The following is a 22543-nucleotide window of genomic DNA, read 5'->3' as shown; positions in this document are numbered from 1 at the left end:
CGAGGATGTCCAGTGTTGTGATGAGAAATTGGAAACATTCTCGTCCTTATCTCATGTCTCGCAGAAGCCACGTGGCCGCCTCCAGGCTGCCTTCACCTCCTCCCTGATGGTGACTGACTGACAAAGCAGCCAGACCCTTTTGACGAAGGCATTTGTAACTTACTTATTATGCAGAGATCTTGACTCTTCCTCTGGTAGGATATCAGGGAGAGTAATGGCCATAGTGCCTCCCTCAAGAAGAGGGAGGCCCTGTGTCGTTTTTCTGCCCCGTGTGCCTGGTAACCTTAAAAGTTACTTTGGAGGAAGCTGATCTTTTAAAAAAAAAAAAAAAAAAAAAAAAATCCTTGCTCTCTCCCTCCCTCATCAATCCTGGTAAAAATGCACTGCATTGTCGTTATGGAAAATTCTGAAGCATGCAGAGCCATAAAAAAGAAGCAAATAAAAATTACTCATAATTACTTCACTCAGATATCACCACCATTAAATATCTCTCTTTTACAGATGTGCGATCATAATATACATTATATGTTAACATTTACCTTAAACTTAAAAATGCAAAGTGAATATGTTTTCCATTTTATTTAATATTCTTCCATAAGATCGTACATATTCTTTTCATTATGGATGTACCATAATTGATGTGACCATTCTTCCAGGTTGGGATAATGAAGCTGATTCTATGGGGGGGGTATTATAAGCAATAATCTGATGAACATCCTAAGCCATAAATATCTGTGCAGAGACTAAATTGCTAGGAATAGAATTTCTGAGTCAAGAGAATTGTCCGCATTTCATTGTCAAAGTGCTGAAACAGAGCTGAGGCGAGGACAGGGCCCTTCCCTGAGGCCCGCCGACATTAGTGGGTTCCAGGCCAAAGTTAAAGTCCCCCTGAAAGTCACAGGAAAGCCACCAAAGAAGCTTGCGACTCTGCTCCCTCCCAGCAGGACCAGGAAGATTGTCTCTTGGACTCAGGGGTTTCAGACAGACGTTCCAGGACAGCCCAGCGAGGTCTGTGACGTGGTGGTAAGGAAGTGGCCTTCCAAAAAGATGTGTTTATTTTGTCCTTAATGAGCAGCCGGAATAGCAAATTAGAGACTAAACATTTGCGGAATCAAATCCCACTCATCAACACCGCCGCGATATTAGAGCTGACATCTAGATCAGAAAGAGGGAAGCTCCTGGCCCGATTACATTCAGTGCCGGGCCTCACAGAAACAGCCTCCCGAGATGGAGCTTCTCTGCAGGTCTAGGTATCAGCTAACTTGAACTGTGGGAAGCCGCACCTGTTACGAAACTAACCAAACAAAAGCGTGAAATGGGGTTTCAGACCATACTGGTCATTCCTGAGTGATGACCTGTCCACCCCCAGTTTCCTGGAGGAAGAGCTGCTATTTATCAACAACCTTACTTTTTAAATCTTGTCACGTTGCTTCTTTATTGACACAAAACCCAGGAGGCTCAGACTCACTAAAAGGCGGTGATTTTCAAGTGGTTGTCATATTTGCTTTCCATTTCCCCCAAGTGGCTGTGGCAAGAATAAATTTCAGGGGATGCATGTTCCAGGGGCTTGTTTCTGCTATCTTGCCGAGTACAGTTCCTCCCAGGACGGTTTCAAATGTGCCAAGGAGGGTCCTGCTCTCATGCATTATTCAGGGACTTCTGTGATTATTTGGTTCAGAGGCGCCCTGCTTGACGCGGCCGCGCTGGGACGGGGGCGCAGGGAGGTCTCGAGGCGCTGTGCTCTGCAAAGCTGTGGTTTATGCATGTGCGCATCCACCTGAAGCCTGGAGCCGCCCCAGAGTGAGATAAGGCCCCATTCAATCTCACTCGCAGCTCTAATCCCAGCCGGCAACGCTGAACACCAGATAGTACACTCAGATTGTGTTATTAGGCCATGCGTGTTCAGTCGTGCTCGCTCTTTAGCTAATTTCGCAGGCACTGCGTTTAGGGAATTTGAGAATTGCAGGGCAGAGGCGGGGAGGTTGTCTTCCTTGCGGTTGTTTCCGAGTAGCCAATTTGGAAAGGAAAAGAAGTCAATCAGGGTAATATAAGAGCAAGGCACATGTTTTGATATTTAGATTTATAACCGACAGCTTTGATACAGATTTTCCTAAAACATCACAAGAACCAAGAACTGAAAAATAAATCATCGGTGCCCAGATCTTGCCATGTTTTTTCCATAAAAGATTCTTTTGTGTTAGGATTTTCTAGATTTGGCTATCAGGACTGGGCAATTGCTTTAACATATTTAACAAAATACTTAAGAGGCTCCATCCCTTGTCAGTTCTCAAAGAAAGAGTGCCTTGAAGGTCATCTCCCAGGCAAGCGAACTTAAAATATATGGAAAGTTTCATGTGAAACAAAAATTGATATTAATAGCAACAGTAATAATGGCTAACATGTATCTATTGCATACTCTGTCCAAATACAGTTCTAAAGGCTTTATTTAAAAAATTAAAATTTGTATTGAATTTTTGAATTCAATGTATTTGCTGAAACAGAATGGGTACTAATAGCAATATAATAACGGATAGCATTTACTGAGTGCATATTATGTCCAAGCACAGTTCTAAATCCTTCCACTAATCAATTTAAGTCATCAGAATAACCCTTTGCGTGACGCCAGGGCTTTTCGATGATATCTCAAATTTCACAAAGCAATGAGCGTTCCCATAGCCTCATCCTCTTGTGTCAGGCTTAGAGATACTGTGTGACCTAATGCTGCTTTTGTTGAAGCCCAGCTTTTGCTGACGTCAAGGCTCAGGAAGCAAAATTAGTATCTCAGGGTAAAGGATTTGTGTGTGCCTGTGGGTAGATGGGCGGGAGGGAGGGTATCCTGGCTCCTCTCATCCTGGGAGTGTAAGGGTTAGAGGATCTCTGAGATACCCAGCACCTAGAAGTCCTGAACACAGTTTTCCTGAGCTCAGCACACCCGCGCAACTGGATAACAAATTCAAAGTTAAGGAAAGGGCGTGAGAGGTGAGGAGGAATTACCGCAGTTCCATTCATCTTTAACATTCCCAACCAACCTGGACACCAAGAGCAGCAGGAATCTCATGACAATAGAGGATGGTTAGAAATAGCGATGCAAGAGCACTCAGATCAGGTCAACACGCATGCAATGCCAAAATTCTTTTTTTCTGGTTTTAAAGTAGGTCTCTCTTTCTCTCTCCCTCGTTCTTTTAACACAATGCTCCAAAACCTCAGAAATGTGTTTTCAAAAGGTTACCAGATCCTGATGCTTTTATACAGGAAGAGAAGATTCAAGGAAAATACAAGTCAAGCTCTGCTCAGTGGGTGGAGCATGAGCACATAATTTCACACGTGTTGGGGGCATTACCTAAGACGCAGTGGGAAGACCATAGGTTTGAAGCTAGGAAGACCTAGGTTTCAATGTCAAGTCCACATTTTGGTTAGCTTATATGACCTCCGGGAGTCTTCAACCATGGAATAAATGCTCACGTCACAGGGTTGTGGGGATGAATGGATAAAATGATGACTCAAGGGGCCAGCGGTAGCTTATGCTTGGCAGAGCCTCCACTTCAAAAGCTTCCCTTCTTCCATGACTCTTGGAGCCTCAGAAACTACCCAATACAGTTAAATTTTAAACATTAAAGTTGTGTTCATAATAAAAAACAGCTGATAGTGCTTTTCTATTTGTATAACATACTTGCCGTTTTCAAAACCCTTTCCTCATCCATTATTTCACTTGATCCTCAGCACAAAATTATAGCAGAGGCAGACTTTTACACTTGAGGAAACTGATGCTCACAGGTATCAAAGAGTGATCCTGAGATCAAACAACTAGTGCATTTATCTTTTTCTTCTTCAGCTACTACACTAGTTTGTTTGTTTATCTAAAAATATTTGTTGGTTAGGTATTTGATGCCAAACCCTATGTTAAGATTCTTGGGATGTAATGATACATAAGACACAGCCTGCTCTCAAGAGCTGTGAAGTCTTCTTATTTTGCTCTAATGCAGTTAAGAGTTAGGAAAAACAAAACAAAACATGGCATTATCTCATTCTTCTACATTTGAGGCTTTCACTGGTGGGTACCTTAGCTCATTTTCGCTTTGGAATCCACTGAAAAGGGGGACCCAGGCGAACCAGGCAGAAATGTCAGGCTACGGATGATATACCTTTAGGTGATGTTTAAAGTTGTGGGAAAAAAAGCATTCTGAAATCATAAACCCTTCCATCTGGAGGCGCGTAGCATCTGGTGGTGTCCTCCTTCGTGGTGCCTCAGGCATTGACGACCATTGGTTAGAGGGTCGCAAAGGGGCCATCATCTAATTCGATCTTTTCTTCTTCTGTCATCAGCTGCCGTGCTTCTCTAAAGACAAACTTCCCCTACCAACGATCAGATGCTCCAAGGTGGCTGAGTGTTTGACTCATTCTCTTTACTGGTTTCAAAGTAACAGTTTGCTTTCCTAGAATCCTCCAAAAGGGCTTTTTGTGGATGTCATTTATTTTCATAACATTATGAGTTCACAAATCCAAACATGTCGAATGAGTTTCAATGCACTGCAGTCATTATCCTTACTGCTGTTCAAATCACCCAATTTTTTTGGCCAGTAGGAGCTAACTGAAGCTGGAACCTGAGTCCTTTTGGTGCAAGCCTTGTAGCCATCTGTGCGTATTTTTTAAGGATCTTGCACAAAAGATCAAGAGTGATGGCGTTAGAGTTTGGCCATGAAGTGATCTTTGCTCAGCATCTCATCCTGGCCAGCATAACCTGAGCACCACAGGCTTCTTTTTCACTCACTACCAAGCAAGCCATGGAACCACAGTTTGTGCTAATCACACCTGTGCATTGAAGGTGAAAAAGACCAGACGCCATCTTAACCTCTTACGTGTTCTATCAAGGCCCAAACATCAGGGGTTTGCTCTTTCATTTTCCTTTTCTTTTTCATCTGAAGCCCACAGGCATGACATTTCCCGTTTGTGTTAGAAACAAAAGGCAGGGCTACTGATTCATTTGTGACCAGATGCCAACATCACTCCATAGACAATCTAGGAGAAACCACATTATGCTGGAAGTCACACAGGTTCTCTCCAAAGTCCGCGGATTCACGATAAGAGCTCGACTTCCTCGTAGAAGCCCAGCTAACCACGTGGACACTCAGTAGGGTCTTTTGGCTGCAGTGGGTTCCCAAGCAAGGCTGTAATTCTGCCTAATTCACACGGCAATGACAGAAACTTAGAAAAATATATCCATGCTCATTTAAATCACCCGGAAAAAAAATCAATTCGTTCTGTCTGAATTTTGCCTTGGGTGCTCCCTTCATCAATTCAAGTGTGGAGCATGGTGACCTTAAGTTGCGCATATTTTTCTTCAGGCGTGATTGAAGCATCAGAGAGGTAACAGCTTTCGGCATTTATTTCTTAGAGATTTTAAAACACTCAAACAAAGATACTTTCCCAATTTCCTCTGCTATATGTAAATCAGAGATAATAAGCTTTAAGATGTTCAAAATAACACAGCTTGAGGCTGTGCTAGAGATACCATCTACCTTTGTGCAATCAATATCTGGATTAAAAACAAGGGGGGGACCATCCCTTAAGAAACAGAATAATTCGACTGCAATTCCCTCGCTCTGTGAACTTTTCCAGACATGTCCCTTCTGTGCTTATTAGTTCATCTGGTGATAAGAATCTGAGTTTTAATAATCATTAAAAAAAAGAAGTAGCCGGTCCTTTGCACATTGACCCCTGCTACCATCTCTGAGGCCCCATCGCAAAGCTGTGGATGGCCTATGCGGATATTAATCTCATATGAAAAATAATTCAAAACCCTCAAGCACGCAGACACATGTGAGAAAGAGGAAAAGGAGCACAACAAAGAACAGCCACACAACACCAGCTCAGAGCTTTTCACCAGTTTTCGGCTTAGGTTTGTTACAGCCACAAGGGGGCTCTCAAATCTTTCCAAACGCAAGCTTACGTGCAGAGAGCTGTTTTCCTAGTGATTAATTTGCACTAATCAATATTACCTATTAATGTACATTACAGAGACAAGCTGCAGACTTCTGACACTTTACACTTGAGTTAAAGAGAGAATTTCTTAGAGAAATTCCAGGGGCCCGCAGTGATTGTAAGTCAAAACCAAAATGAGTTGCACCTGTGATTTCCTGTGTCTGCTCTAGCATAAAAATTCCCAACACTGCAAATTTCATCAAAGGTTAAGACTGAATTTGAAGCACTGTGTATATAATGGAATACATTGACCTCCAATGGATTTTAAAGGCTATTCAGCCTCCCTCTGCCACATCACGAACCCCCCAAACAGCCATGGAGGCTGACACACAAAAGTTTAAACGCAGTGACCCTCTCTTGGGGCAGTGGGGAGTTGCAGGAGCCATTAGTTCTGGAGGTTTTTCAGCTCATGCTGAGAGCTAGATGGTGTTGATGGTGCTTACAGCCTGCACCACAAAAAACACTGGGAAGAAAGAGGGGATTTTAATTTTCTCTTCAAGCCGGAGCATAGGGCCAGAATAGCAGAGTACAATAGAATGTGCTGGAAATGTAGTTTTCTCTGAAGCTCGGGCAGAAGAGAATACCACTTTTCACCCCCACCAAAGGGAAACCATGGGGACAGAAGAGGTGTGCTCCCCAACATTCCATCAGGTTAGCTAAATTATCAGAATCACTTTTGTACAAACTCAGCCCTTCTGAGCTTTGGTACGAGATGCTGGCCTTTGATGACTGCCTTTCTCCAATGGTAAAATAATCCCCAAAGAAGGTAAGGATTGCTAACAGTTCTATTGACTTCAAACTCTGGAGGGAAAATGCCTTTAAACACTAAATTTTCTACCTAGTCAAATTATCAATTATATGTAGAATAAAAAATGTTGAAACACTCAGAAAATTCACCTTCTCTCCATTTTCTGCAAAAAGATAAGTGCATTCCAGAAAAATCCCAACATAAGGAAGAAAGAATCCATGAAAAAAAAATGTGGGCTCGAAGACACTGGTATTAATGTCAGCAAGGGAGAGATTTACAAGGATATCCACACACAAAAAAAACAGGATTCTGAGACTGCATATTTTAGACAGTAATGATGAACGAGGCATAGACCACTTCTCTCCGCAAGAGAAAAGAAAGGCAATCAGCAACGCCAAGAAAAACAAAAAGCTGAAGGAGAAGGTCACAGCCAGATGTGAAGCAAGTTAAACCATGGCAGTGTATTAAGGACTAAATGGAACATGCATGAAAGAAGAACCAACTTGACTCTGGTGGAGACGGGAGCAATCCGTGTCCACTGCCTTTTTTGTGTGAATCTCATCACAACCACTTGTGAATATTTTACACCGTCACAGTAAGCATCCTGTTTATTGGCTTTATCTTTTTTCTTTTTTTTTTAATTTTCAGAATCATCCTACGGAACAAGTCCAGAAGCCTGTGTTACATCGAAGGCTGGAGGGTGAATGTTCACAAAAACACCTTACAGGAAGAAGGCGAGGCCAACAGATGCTAAGAGTGAAGTGAATGAAGGGTGGACGGAGGGAACAGAATGTGTATAAATGTCCTCATTTTTCATAGCGGAGAGTGAAGACATCACTGGGTGATGCAGGAAGGGATAAAGCCTGTAGTCGTTGAGAACAAATATGTGTTGCATCCTGCAGAGCAAAAGCAAGAGGAGAAACAGCACACGAGTAAACAGGCTGTGGTCCAGGGGTCTCATTCCTTACTCGATAGTGACAACATCTGTGACAGGGTCTAGATGGAGTAGATGCTTCTCAGGATGGCAAGTTGTAGGTTGCTGCCTTTTACTACGCTTGCATTCATCCCAAATTACATTACATGGGTCAGATGCTCCTAAAGCTGGATGCAGAGTTCATACCATACTGTTTTCTGTATTTTTACTGTCTTCATTCCTGTTTTAGCTTTTATTCCTTTTTGTCAGATCCTAGAATGGCTTTGGGGCAGGTAAACCTGCACTGATGCTCCTATCTTCCTGGAAGTAAATTGAAAAATTTATCTTGATACCCAACTAGCCTCAGAAGCTAGGAATCTATATATAGCTCCTCTGCCAGGCCAGAAATAAGATAAGAGAGCAGGCAGGGCTGATCTCCCAGGTATTGAGATCAGAGAAGAGGAAGAGAAGGAATCAGGCCCCACCATTCCCTGAATCCTAAGAAGCTGATAACCCTTGATCAGATTCCTTCAGGCTCAGATCTGCAGGAGTTACTGACAACATGGAACCTTCCAGCAAATCCTATGTCAGGTATCAAACGTATGTCTCCAGCACCCAACACCAATGCTTAAAGGGTATGTGTGTGTGTGTGTGTGTGTGTGTGTGTGTTCATATTTAAATACAAAGATAATTCCTCATATTCAGGAGAAAAGACACAATGACTGCTTGGCAACTTCATAATGATTAGAGCTTCACCTCACAGGTGGAGTAGCCGGTATCTCAGAGCTTGAGGAATGAAATGTAATTGGTAGCAGGAAAATTGCCCTTCTTTGCAGATATTCAGTGTCCTCCTGTGCTAATGAGGAGGGGAAGCATTGTCGAAAGTTTATTTTTTTAATTTTATTTTTTTTAGGGCCACCCCACGGCATATGGAAGTTCCCAGGCTAAGGTTGGATTGGAACTACAGCTGTCGGCCTACACCACAGCCACAGCAATGCCAGATTGGAGCCACGTCTTTGACCTATACCAACAGCTCATGGAAACACCGGATCCTTAACCCACTGAACGGGTCCAGGGATCGAACCTGCTTCCTCATGGATACTAGTCTGGTTCGTAACCCGCTGAGCCACAGTGGGAACTCTGAAAGCTTATCCGACATGCCAACTTTGAAGCCTTTGGGAGAAGGGCTGAATTTGCAGGGTAACTTCTCTGCACTAGAGTGTGTTTTCCTGCAGCAGAAGCTCTGTGCTCGGCATGGAGAGGGTGGGGCCGGATAACATGAAGACTCGGACCCTTTCTAGAAGTTGCTAACTTGAATTTGGAGTCAGGGGAAGTAGGAAGATAAGAAAAGTTTCAAGAAAGACAGCAGTAGGCCAAGCATCTCAGTGGAGGAGTACAGGGAAATACTGGCCAGCAGGAAGCTTCTGCTGGCAGAGTGGCTGAATGGTTTGAAAAACAGAGGCGGCCAGTAGTAACTATTACATTTATTTCTGTGTGCTTCTGTCTCAGAAGTCCTCTTTGCCACCCTAGACCATCGGTTAAGGTTGCTGTACTAACATCTTGCCTGGGTGGTAGATTGGGGTACTCGAGGAAAAGAGGTTGAATTTTTTTTCCTTTTTTTTGGCCACCCCTCCGCCTATGGAGTTCCCGGGCCAGGGATCAGATCCAAGCCGCTGTTGCTGCAGCAATGCCAGATCCTTAACCCACTGTGTCGGGCCAGGGATTGAACCTGCATCCCAAGCCGCCAATCCTGTTGTGCCACAGCGGGAACTCCCAAGAGGTTGAATTTTTGATCTAGGCCAGAGTCGAGATGCCAGTGAATTCAGGCTGTCAGCCAAAGGTGACCTTGTAAAGGAATAAAGGCCTCACATGGCAGAGAAGCTTGGGAGGAGGGTATGTGTGCCCCTGCCTGTCCCCGGGCCCTGATTTCATCTCGAAGACCCCAGCTCATCCAATAGAGCGCGCCCTCACCCCCAAGCACAGGGACACTCTGGCCAAGACTCCTCATACCTAAGTCTGCTTTGAGCTTGTTCTTCCTGATCTAATAAGAACTGAATTTGTTAGCTTAGCTCTGACTTGGGTTTGAGACCCAGGTATTCCTGGTTCTCTCATATTTCCATCTTCAATTTCAAGCCTCAATATTCCTTGTATTTTAAACAAGGCTCTCTTTCGGTGATAAAAGACTAAATGACAAAGGTAGGTACAAACAGGTTTTTCAGGTTTGTTTTGTTTCTTTTTAGGGCTGTTCCTGGAGCATAGGGACCCCCTGGGCTAGGGGTTGAATTGAAGTTGCAGTTGCCAGCCTACACCACAGCCACAGCAACTCGGGATCCGAGCCACCTCTGGACCTACACTGCAGCTCATGGCAACACTGGATCCTTAATCTACTGATGGAGGCTAGGGATTGAACCTGCAGCCTTATGGATAGTAGTTGGGTTCTTAACCTGCTGAGCCATAATGGGAACTCCAGTTATTTCTTATATGTGTTCAACTTTCCAATTTGTTTTTAATGAAGTCTTCTATTCATATGATTTTTTAATTCATTAATTCCTTCAACAGATACTTACCAACCTCCTATGCCACAGCTCCGTATGTTCTATTCTATGAAGTAATTTCACCTTTTGGTACATTGTAATAATAAGTGTATTTGCTTCCCAATACAGAAGTTGAAAAATAGCAAGCTTTTCTTTGATATCCTTTCTACAAATAACTGCATTTTCCCTATTTACATAGAGCTCAAGACATTTATTGAACATTTTCCAAAGATTCTTGAACACTCCCGCCAAGTAGGGGAAGAAAAAATGCTATTCTGATTCAAAGATGATTTAGGGAAAGGGCCCAAATTGTAGCAGAAGTAGAAAAGCCCTTTAAAAATAGGACCATTTCATCTTGGTCTTTCTGCCAAACAGCGCAGGGCAGGTCTCCTGATGGGGCCTTATCGCTCCCTAGCTCACATGCTGAATGGATATTTCCTTTGTAGCCCCGAGGTCAGTAACAAAAATGGCTTTTCATTTCTGCTGTTGGTTTTATACCAGTAAAAAGTGTTCATTTTACTTCATTAACAAGAAAAAAAAAATCCCACTGTCTAGGAGCCTGCTGCTTCCTCATACAGAATATTATTTCCTTATCACTTGCCCTAAACAGACCCTATGGAGTTGGGAGGCCTCTAGAGAATTCGCTTTTGGGGGGCCCCTTATTATTAGTATTTAGCATATTGTTCGCAGCACAGAAGGCTGTAATTAAGCTGCAGGAAAACTTGAATCGTAATTTCTTCTTTTTGACTAGCACGAGTCATGGAAAAATTACCTAAGCTCTTCAGCTACACGTTTGGTGGTTAAGTTTTGTTTTGCATTTCATGGACAGAGTCTTTGTGGGATAAAGGCACAGCAGATTTCCTCAGCCGGAGACATATATCCAAGCTGTACGTTGGGAGAAAATGCCCCCAAACTCAGGGTAACCCAAGTTTTGGCTCTATTTCGACTTAACTCCTAATCCATTTTTAACACTGTCCTCAATGTGTTCCTTAGATAGAATCCAAGCTTTGGCACCACTTGCTTGAACGAATTACTTAACCTTTCTCAGCTTTACTTTCCTTTTGTCTTAATAGTGATAAAAATAGTACCGACCTCACAGGGTTTTCCTGCGAGGATTCAGTGAAAGACAATATTAAGAAATCTTAGAACAGAGTCTACCCCCGAGTAAGCACTAAATAAAGATCAGTGCTTCTCAGCTTGCACAAAGTTTCCTGATGATAATGATGATGATAATAATGAGAATAAATGATAACGACCCAAGCAAAAACCTTTTATGGGGACTTCCATTGTGCCTGGTAAGGGATGGAAGTAGGTCTGCTTCCTCCGCCTCTCTGCACTTCGTCTCCCTCCCTCACTGAACAAAGACGAAGGGATTTCTGATAGCATTGGTTGGAGTCCAGAACGTGATGGAGCCATGCTTTCCCGATACAAAGGGCTATGGAGCCTTCAAAATAAGCCTCCACGGGGAGACCAGCCTGGGCTTGTTTATCTCATATTAGGAGCCAAGGCACCCTACCCGGTTCTCCAGGTCTATACCACAGTCTCCCAATTAGCCTGTACCTGATTTCAACCTTGTGGTGTATTGGACCCAGTCTCAGCCCTTAATCAAGAGGGGCTCTGATTGTATCTGGCAGTGCTTCCTGGGTGGGAACTCCAACTGGTGGCATTTTTGTGGGCCAGTCCTAAATCCATCATGGCTGTACCAAGATCTCACTCCAAATGCCTGGCGCATGGCACTGTGCCAGGCTCTATGGAAACCTAACTTCCTTTCAGCACCCTAATCCTCAGGGAGGAAGGTGTTATTATCTTCCGTGTTCAGAGGACAAAGCCAGGTCTAGAGAGGTTACGGCCCCTGTCTCAGAGCTAATACGTCTTAGAGCCAGCATGTAAAGCCAGCCCTGTCTGACTGCAGAGCCAGTGTCTGTAAGTCTTATTTAGCTCTGCCCCAAATGTGCTGGGAATTATGCTAAGTTCAGGGATGCCAAGATAATTAAAGCGCAGGCCTTCCTCACAGAGCTCTCGGTAGAGTCTAGAAGCACGGGGTCAAGACAGCATTCCTCAGGGGCTGGGGGCCAGGGGGCTGCAGATGCCCTGCACACAAGACTTGAGCTGCTGCTTCGTGTGTAGGCTTCTACCCCCTTGTCTCAGGCCATTGGGGCTGCTGTAACGAAAACATCACAGCCCGGGTGGCTGAAACCACAGCCATTGAGTTCTCAAAGTTCTGGAGGCTGGGACGTTCAAGGTCAAGGCACTGGCAGATTTGGTGTCCGGTGAGGACCCGCATCCTGGTCCACAGAGGGCCGTCTGTCTTCTTGCTGAGTCCTCACATCATAGCAGGGGTAGGAGAGCTCTCTGGGGTTATAAGGGCACTAATTCCACTCATGACACGCCACCCTTATGCCCTAAGCACCTCCCAAAGCCCCCACCTTTCAACAGCATCCCACTCAGGGTTAGGGTTTCAACAAGTGAACGTAGAGGGGACTCTGACATTGACTCCCTCATGCCCCTCTTCCCCTATTCATGCTGAATCAGAATCCTTCTGCGGTGGGCCTGAGGATTCTGTATTTTTTAATGTGTCCCCAGGTGATTCTTAAAGTAATTAAAAGTCGACAGCAACTAGCTTCAAGTTTAAAAGTAAAAGACAAGACAGAATAAGAAATAATGTAGCCTCAGGAAATCCTCCTAAAACATTAATCCATAAGGGTGTTCTTTTGGCCAAACACATCTTTCTAAAATCTTAGCCTGCATGTTTCCTGGGGTTGCTTAAATCCACCAAACGTAATTCTCAGGAAGAAGTATGTTAGCATTGGATTACAATAAAAATTTTATTATGAGACTTTGCTTAAAAAAAAAAAAAGACATTACAGGGCTAACAAGAACCATTATTCAAACGTGATGAACGGGAAATCAGAGGTCTAAGAGTTTTTTTTCCTGGAATCTAAAATATTAAGCCAATAGCTCAAATGGTAGAGGTGAATCTATAAATTCTCCCCAAATTAACATGTATTTTGTTTTGTTCTTTTTGTGTGCTCTAAAGGAGAGTAAGGCCACTTATTTAAGAGAACTTCTATTTTCTCACACCTCATCTGCACCCTGCAGTCATCTGACTGGGCTTCCTTCTTTAATTCCCATGGACCATTACCTTCCTATGAATCATCAAATTAACTTCTCACATCTACCCTCTATTCAAAACCAGTAATAGACTCCTGAAAGAAGTCCCGCTTCTTACTCTGACATGCAACATTCTCTGCAGTCTGGGCTCCCTCTCCTTTTTTTAGATTCCACTTCTTTTTGAAATTAAGCTTTTTCAAAGAGTTGACCTACTTAAGATTCTACATTCCCATATCTAGGCTTTCTCTTTTGCCTTTTCTCCTACAAGTGCTGAATCAGTAAGATGGGCTGGGTTATCTGTCATAGGAAGACAACCCCTAACGCTCACTGGCTTAAGACAGCAAAGACCTCTTCTTTTGCTGATGTCACCTGTCTGATGAGGCTGGTCTCGTCTTACGTGCTGGAGACTCAGTGGATGAAGTAGGCATCTTGAACACTGCTGGCTGCCTCATCAGAGGTGAAGACAGCAAGGTGAGACTCAGATCAGCAATTAAATGCTTTGACCTGGAAGGGCCATGTGTCACTTTCACTGTCCACTCATGCATCAGAACCAGCCACACGGTCCCACCTAACTACAGCCGAGTCAGGATGTACAAGCCCACTCTCGGCTCTTGTGGAAAAAAATAGTGATAAACAGTGTGCACGAAAATACTGGTTCAAATTCTGTCAGTCCTAAGGGCTAAGCTCACATCTCTCCTCTGTTGCTTTTCCCACTGAGCCCAGCTGGATGGCAGTGGTGTCTTTTTCCCTTCTTGCTTAGAACCTTTATTTTTTGTTCCATTTATTTGGCATTGTCATCTTTAACCATATTTTAAGTTATCATTTCACGCACATATGTCTTATCTCCTCTGAGACTAGAAACTGTTATTTTGGAAATCTTTCACCTGACCTACCACAGTTAAGAGCACATCATAGATGTTTAATAGCATGTCTAGGCACTGATGACCTCTCCAAATTACATTAAAAATATGGTGTCGGAGTTCCCATTGTGGCGCGGTGGTTGACGAATCCGACTAGGAACCATGAGGTTTCCGGTTCGACCCCTGCCCTTGCTCAGTGGGTCAAGGATCTGGTGTTGCGTGAGCTATGGTGTAGGTCGCAGACGCGGCTCGGATCCTGCGTTGCTGTGGCTCTGGCGTAGGCGGGTGGCTATAGCTCCGATTGGACCCCTAGCCTGGGAACCTCCATATGCCGCGGGAGCGGCCCAAGAAATGGCAAAAAGACAAAAAAAAAAAAATATGGTGTCTATCACACTACGCTTTGATTTTATACCACTATACGTTAGAGCTTTGAACTCCTTGTTTCACCAGTTTAATCTTTATGATAATCACTTCAAATATGATTTCCTCAGTTGTTGGTTTTAGAAAGCACTTATATTGTATCAAACACTTATTGCATATTTTTTAAGTGTTTTACATTGTATCCAAACACATGGGATAGTGCCTGACAAATAATAATCAGCCAGTAAATAGCTCATTGAATAATTCATTCTGCATTCAAAACAACTCTATATGAAACTATCTTCATTTAACAGATGAAGAAATTGATTGAGGCTTAGGGAAGTTTGGAAAATGACACAGTACAGTATTCTTATATAAAATAAAGTTTCTTTCATCAAAATTATTACAAGGGGGAGTTCCCATCATGGTGCAGTGGAAACGAACCTGACTAGGAACCATGAGGTTGCGGGTTTGATCCCTGGCCTTGCTCAGTGGGTTAAGGATCTGGCATTGCCGTGAGCGGTGGTGTAGGTCACAGACGCGGCTCGGATCCTGCATTGCTGTGGCTGTGGCATAGACCTGTAGCTGAAGTTCTGATTACACCCCTAGCCTGGCAACTTCCATATGCCACAGGTGCGGCCCTGAAAAGACAAAAGACTAAAAAAAAAAAAACAAAAAAAACAAAAACAAACAAACAAACAAAAAAACCAAAAACCTATTTAAAAGACATTGTTTTCATAAGTAGAATTAATGTTTTCAAGCATTTAAGCTGTAAATCTAGCTGAAGTCTCGATGGCAATCAAAAGATGCCAACTTAGCTAACTTAGGCAGAGAAGGAACTTTTTTTTGCGGGGGAGGTTGAGGAGAGGAGGTAAAGGAGAGTTTGTAGAGTTGATGAACTGGCTAAATAATAGGTTCAGAAAGGAAAAGCAGGATTTAAAAGAAGCAAAGCCCGGCGGTTGTCCCACAGCAGGAAGACTGTGGAGGAAGCCAGCCCTGGTGCCCTTTCTACTGGGTCCTGGCTCCACTGCTGCTGGACTGGACATTCTGCTGGAATCCTCTGACCATCTCCCACTCACCTTGGACCTGAGCCACCTCCTCAAGAGTTAAAGAGCTCGTACAGCCTGTGGGAGCCTTTCTCCATGTTTGTACCATGGATGCTCAATTGTGCAAGACAGGGTTCTGCCTCTCTTCTGTCTTGGGAGAGGTGATAAGAACAGTAGCAAATGAACAGATTGGCACATTTCCAGGGTAGCTGTGTGGGCTTAATTAGACTCTTATGGTCTGGACTGACATTCCTGACCTAACATCAAAAACCCACAGGCATCACACTACTACATAAAAGCGATAAATAACAAGGACCTATTGTATAGCACAAGGAACTAGAGTCAATATCCCATAATAACCTATAATGGAAAAGAATCTGAAGATGAATATATATATATATTCAGTTTGGAGGCCAGAATTCTGAGATCAAGGTGTCAGCTGGCCGCGCTCCCACTGAAGGTGCTGGGGAAACCTCTGTGCCAGGCCCCTCTCCCACCAGTCTGGACACAACACCTCCATCTCTCCTTTCAGTTCACAGGGCCTTTTCCCTGGGCACGTGTCCACACCCCAATTCCCCCATTTTATAAGAACACCAGTTATGTTGAATGAGGAACCCCTCCTACTCTAGGACGGCTTTATTTTATTTTTTTAATTTTTTAAATTTTTTTGGTCTTTTTTGCCATTTCTTGGGCTGCTCCCGTGGCATATGGAGGTTCCATGCTAGGGGCTGAATCAGAGCTGTAGCAACATGGGATCTGAGCCGCGTCTGCAACCTACACCACGGCTCCCGGCAACGCCGGATCCTTGACCCACTGAGCAAGGCCAGGGATCGAACCCGCAACCTCATGGTTCCTAGTTGGATTCATTAACCACTGTGTCACGACGGGAACTCCTAGGATGGCTTCATTTAAACTACCTCCATCTGCCAAGAATCTATGTCCAGGTAAGTCACATTCTGAGGTCCAGTAACTCAAACTCTGAGTTAGGATTTCAACATATGGATTTTTAGGGTGCAATGAGGAATTTAGGAAGCTAGAAGGAGGAAGACAGTGGGTTCAGTTTGTGATGTAACCGTAGTGAGAGCATCGTCTTTCTGTGTGCTTGCTACATGCCAAGAACTGTGTTCCCTGCTGCCCTTGTTCAGCTCCCGGATTCTTCACAAGTGATTCTGAACAGATGATAACATGAACATCGCCAGTTTTCAGAGGCTCAGACATGAAGCCATAGAGAGTTTAAGTCCCTTGAACAAGGTCCCACAGGTAATTAAGAGCAGAGGTCAACTCTGAACCCAGATATTAACTCCTGCTCTTAAGCTTTATGTAACATTCCTTCTGTGGGGAAGGTGAGTCTCATCGGCAACTGTATCAGGTGAAGCTGTACAGCTTTGGCAAATATCAGCTTAGCAAAAGCTTAGACATTCCAGAGTCTACCCAAAGCTAAGAATATATGAGTCTCACCTGTAACAAGACAGTCAACATTAAACTGATTCAGAATTATTTTATACCATGCATACACCAACCCACCAACCCACTCAGTTAAGACTGTATTTACATCGCTGATTATAAGAGAAATGCAAATCAAAACTACCATGAGATACCACCTCACACCAGTCAGAATGGCCATCATTAATAAATCCACAAATAACAAGTGCTGGAGGGGCTGTGGAGAAAAGGGAACCCTCCTGCACTCCTGGTGGGAATGTCAACTGGTACAGCCACTATGGAGAACAGTTTGGAGATACCTTAGAAATCTATCCATAGAACTTCCATATGACCCCGCAATCCCACTCTTGGGCATCTATCTGGACAAAACTCTACTTAAAAGAGACACATGCACCCGCATGTTCATTGCAGCACTATTCACAATAGCCAGGACATGGAAACAACCCAAATGTCCATCAACAGATGATTGGATTCGGAAGATGTGGTATATATACACAATGGAATACTACTCAGCCATAAAAAGGATGACATAATGCCATTTGTAGCAACATGAATGGAACTAGAGAATCTCATACTGAGTGAAATGAGCCAGAAAGACAAAGACAAATACCATATGATATCACTTATAACTGGAACCTAATATCCAGCACAAATGAACATCTCCTCAGAGAAGAAAATCATGGACTTGGAGAAGAGACTTGTGGCTGCCTGATGGGAGGGGGAGGGAGTGGGAGGGATCGGGAGCTTGGGCTTATCAGACACAACCTAGAATAGATTTACAAGGAGATCCCGCTGAATAGCATTGAGAACTATGTCTAGATACTCATGTTGCAACAGAAGAAAGGGTGGGGGAAAAACTGTAATTGCAATGTATACATGTAAGGATAACCTGACCCCCTTGCTGTACAGTGGGAAAAAAAAAAAAAAAGAAATAGCAAAAAGACAAAAAATAAAAATAAATAAAAAAATAAAAAGTGAAAAAAAAAAAAAAGACTGTGTTTTACAGTTTGATAACCAAGATGACTGATGGTGCAGTGGTTGCTTTCCTGGCAGTGATTATTATTATTTTTTTTAAGTGACCAAGGTAAAGATTTTATAATATTTACTTTAATGTGTTTTTTTTTTCCTAAACTGAGATTGTGTGCTCATAACCTGACTAAATCCTGATATTCTTTTCAATTTCAACATAAGTGCCGTTTTTCTTTCTTTCTCTCTCTCTCTCTCTTTTTTTTTTTTTGTCTTTTTCGGGCTGCACCCTTGGCATATGTAGGTTCCCAGGGGTCGAATTGGAGCCACCACTGCCAGCCTACGCCACAGCCACAGCAATGCCAGATCTGAGCCGCATCTGTGACCCATACCACAGCTCACGGCAATGCTGGATCCTTAACCCACTGAGTGAGACCAGGGATTGAACCTGTGTCCTCATGGATACTAGTCAGATGCATTTCTGCTGAGCAACAGCAGAATGCCATTTTCCCATAAATGCCATCTTCTCAGGAAAGTCTTCTCTCACCTGCCAGCACAATAAAGCCAACCCCAGTTATGGGCGCTGCCCATTTGTGTATGGCAAATCTACCTGATCATGGTTCCGCTGTGCTTTATTTTAGTTGCTTACCTGGATATCAGTATCTATTAGTAGACGGTCTGTTCAGGGATGAGAGGAGCTGGATCTAGTTTTATTTCCATGATGGCACATCTCAATAAAATTTCTGAGTGCATGAATATATAAATTAATTGGACTTTGAATAGTCACTATTCTGGGACTTGGAAAACATTTCAAAATTGTCTTATGAGGTATGTTTTGGCTCCACCCATGGATGATGTTCTCTGGGTGAATTTACGGGACCTGTTTGCTTATGTGCCCTTGCTATCACATTTATTGATCTTATTTACAAGATCAATCCCACCTCTAGCTGTGGGCTGGATTTAACAAGTGGTAGAGATAGCTACAATTCCCGATGTGGGCCAGGGAGTGGGACATCAGCTTTGATGCTAGAACTACTCATGCCTCTAGGTTCCTGAAATATATCCTTGGGTTACACAAAAGCACCAGAGTCCTGCATACCTGGAACCAAAGTGTGTAGCTTCTTGCAGAATTTTTTTTTTTTTTTTTGTCTTTTTGCCATTTCTTGGGCCACTCTCACGCCATATGGAGGTTCCCAGGCTAGGGGTCCAATTGGAGCTGTAGCTGCCAGCCTACGCCAGGGCCACAGCAATGCAGGATCCGAGCTGCGTCTGCGACCTACACCACAGCTCACAGCAACGCCGGATCATTATTAACCCACTGAGCAAGGGCAGGGACCGAACCCGCAACCTCATGGTTCCTAGTTGGATTCGTTAACCACTGCGCCACGATGGGAACTCCAGAATTTCTTTAACAAACTTCACTTGGATAAATGTAATACTGGAGCAGTTCTTTCTGATTTTTCTGATGCTATTGAACTCACTTAGATTCATCAGGGGAGTGAGTATATTTGAGGAACCTGGTCACTGTATTGCATTGTGACCTCTTGGTGGTGACCTGCAGAGCAATACCAAGCTCCATATTCTACTTCCTTTGGAAAACCTGTTTATTTTTATCATGTCATTAATCCTTGGCTCCCTTACCTGAAAGATAAGGACAAGAATAGTATCTACCTCAGAGAGTCTGGCAGAAGATAAAATGATAAAACAGGACAACGTCAACAGAATGCTACTTAGCCCAGGGCACCAACCCAGCCCGGTGGGTAAGCACTTAGGCGGTATTATCACTCTTATCATTGTCACCATCTTCATCCTACTGCCCTCTTGGCATTTCTGACTGGCAAGAACCAAGGCTGTTGACAACCTCTATCAAGTGAAATCACTTTATGGACAAAATAATCTTAACTTCGTGTTTCCTTATTTTTCCCTTCAACCAATTTCCTCATTTACATATTTCTAAGTACATTTTTCTTCATGCTGGCTTACCCTCTTTGTGGACCAAAGTGAGTTAATGGAATATACAGATAAATACGCACTGGTTTTCAAAGAGCAAAGATGGACCAGAGAGGGGTGAAATGACATGATTCAAAGTAGCAAAGCTGGAATAATTATGCTCTAAATCTTAGCTTTAGACTTTTTTTTTTTTTTTTTTTTTTTGCCATGGAAGCTTCTCTTGGGCTGAGTTTCTACACAAGCCCTTCAAGAAGTTTGATGTGGCTTTTGCCACATTCCACGCAACTTATTGTTGAAATGAAAGCTTTCCTTCTTATTTGGTGTAGAAACTGCATTGAGGGAGGGAAGCATCCTGAGAGAACAGATCACAATAGCTGGAAAAAAAGAAAGAATTCCTGAAGCATCACGTACTGCCTCGGTAATCTAACTATCATGTAGTGAACTAATATAAGCAGGGATTTTAATACTATTTATGTATTATATTACATTTAATATTATTAATATTAATCCAGCCAGAGCTCTTAAGGATTATGGCCCTGTGCATTAATGAACATAAGTTTATAAACACATTTGTAAGCCCCAAGCTCTACCCTTGAACACTCAAGGCATCACCCATTTCCCTCTTGATACCACATGGCCTTGGGACCTGAAGGACACTGGGGGCTGCCACCTGCCCTAGTTTCTCCGCAGAACGAACCTTGCTCTGTTCTGAACACTTTAGCTGCATCTCTTCCCTCCTCCACCATTGCCTCCAGCTGCTGGCTATTTGCTTATATTTCCTCCATTTGGATCTGATGACTTGACTCCAAAGTATTTGCCTTGCCACAGAGAACCAGAAACCCCGTGTGGAATGCGGACACAAGCAACTGCCCCACGGCTCAGCCTTCAAGTCTATAAGCCCCGGTTCGCAGGATTTGCCAATAGGATATCCAGCCCCCTGCAGAGTCAGAGGAGAGATGAATCCTGGATATTTTATAAGCTGCAGCCTTTCAAAGGCAGGACCCACTTCACTCCCACAATCTCCAGGTTCTGCAGAACAGGAGTCATGTTAAAATATAGATATATTTTTGGTACATTCTCCACCACTCAAAGCCAACTAGAGTTATATTCCACATGACGTAATAGATGCTTATTTAAGCACATCATAGAACAGAAACAAAAATCACATTTTTCTTCTCCTGTTGTCAAAGACTCTGGATACTAGAATTACGATCTCACCCCCCCACCTCCAGCCCCTGCACAAAACTTCCGGTCTACCCACTCTTAGTACTGGATCTTAAACTACAAACAAATACACACACATTCTGGCAAGAGTTCAAATTTGAATATAGGCTGTATGCCAGAAAATATGGAGTTCCAATCTTGGTTTTAACTCAGAGTCTCTTTTTGGTCTTAAAGAGAAAAACAAAACAAAACCCATTTTCTCATCAATTTGTGCAAAGTCATTCTCACCTGCCCCTCTGGGTACAGTGAGGATTAATGACTTCTATTTCCTAACAATACCCCAGTCCCTCCCTGGTAGTAAGTTAGGGATATGGGCCCATTAACTGCAAATGTTGCTCTAGTGGCCTTAAAGGATTAATATACCTCCCGAAGCCCTTAACTCACTGGGACAAATCTGGCTCCATGAGTTAATGGGCTAATTAGTTAATTGTCAACTCTGCAAAGATGAGAAGTATTGTTATTTTGCACTGTATTAAATTCTCAAGGATTAACAACCCCAGGGAGCAGATGCCAAGAGGTTTTGAAAGAGGCTGGATGGTCTTGACCCACAAACTCTAGTCCAGCCTCCACTCGGGAAGGGAGGTGATGACGCAGTTAATTATATTCCATGGGTAACTGACAACCTGAGTGGTTGGGAAGAGATTGGAATCCATCATATAAAAATCCTTTTGATGTGAACGTGCCTGTCCTAAAGTAAAACAAAGCGTCAGGGTAGGAGAATAATTGTCAGCTTCCATGCTACTGGGTGAGAGAGAGATTATGTAGTGATGTGTCAACCGAGGCAGGGTTTGCTCTGCATCCTAACTGGATACACAGAATGGTGAGGTACTTTACTGTGAGGCTTTATAATGTCACTTGAAAATAAGGTTGACTTTTGAGCCAAAGAAAAGAGCATAGGGAAGGTAGATGAAAATGTGAATATTCTATAAATAAGAACGAGGTGAAATCAGCACAGGGGCATCTGAGTCACAGATACTATTAACAAGAGGAATTCATTGGAAGATGTTCAAATTGTTAGTTATGATCAGAGATTATATAGCTCAGACAACTTGTTTCTAAGGAGAAAACTTTAAAATTGCATGAGCCTCTGGATGATTTGGGAATGTATTCAATCCCTTTGCATACCAGTACATTTTGAAAAGTTGGAAATCCTACACAGAACAGTCACAGACCAAATGATGGATAATTAAGCATGCCTGGTACCACGGGAAGCATGTTTTATTTAAGGCTCTTGCCGACAAAGTAGCTCATTAGACTTTTGGAACAAAAGTATGTACAAAGAACAGCTGAAAAGTTCTTCTTAACAAAGTGAAGTTTTGTTCAAAGGGAAAATGGTTTCAAAATGGAACATACACAAACACAAGTGTGCAGTCACCAGATATTGTGCCCGAAACACTTCTTGAGAGATG

At 43.2% G+C, this 22543-nt stretch overlaps 2 protein-coding genes across 8 annotated transcripts in view; one reads left to right on the top strand and one right to left on the bottom strand.

The window, feature by feature from the left end:
- Positions 1-15196, top strand: part of OXGR1 (oxoglutarate receptor 1) — a 177253-nt gene extending 162057 nt beyond the window's left edge. For 2 of the 3 annotated variants that reach the window (XR_014819762.1, XR_014819764.1), the window contains one exon: positions 7376-10316. The gene's annotated coding sequence lies outside the window, so the exon portion shown is untranslated. Of the gene's footprint in view, positions 1-7375; positions 10317-15043 lie in introns of those variants that run through there. The other variant, XR_014819763.1, reaches the window with a different exon arrangement.
- HS6ST3 (heparan sulfate 6-O-sulfotransferase 3) overlaps positions 1-22543 on the bottom strand; it is a 682494-nt gene that overhangs the window by 23061 nt on the left and 636890 nt on the right. The window lies entirely within an intron of this gene.

This window comes from Sus scrofa, chromosome 11, assembly GCF_054392235.1.
Source record: "Sus scrofa isolate SSC_HxYL_T2T_F1_AM1 chromosome 11, Sscrofa_HxYL_maternal_Yorkshire_Landrace_v2.0, whole genome shotgun sequence".
Classification (NCBI taxonomy): Eukaryota; Metazoa; Chordata; class Mammalia; order Artiodactyla; family Suidae; genus Sus; species Sus scrofa.
The sequence above is the reverse complement of the archived record's forward strand: the minus strand, read 5'-3'. Positions and strand labels throughout refer to the sequence as shown.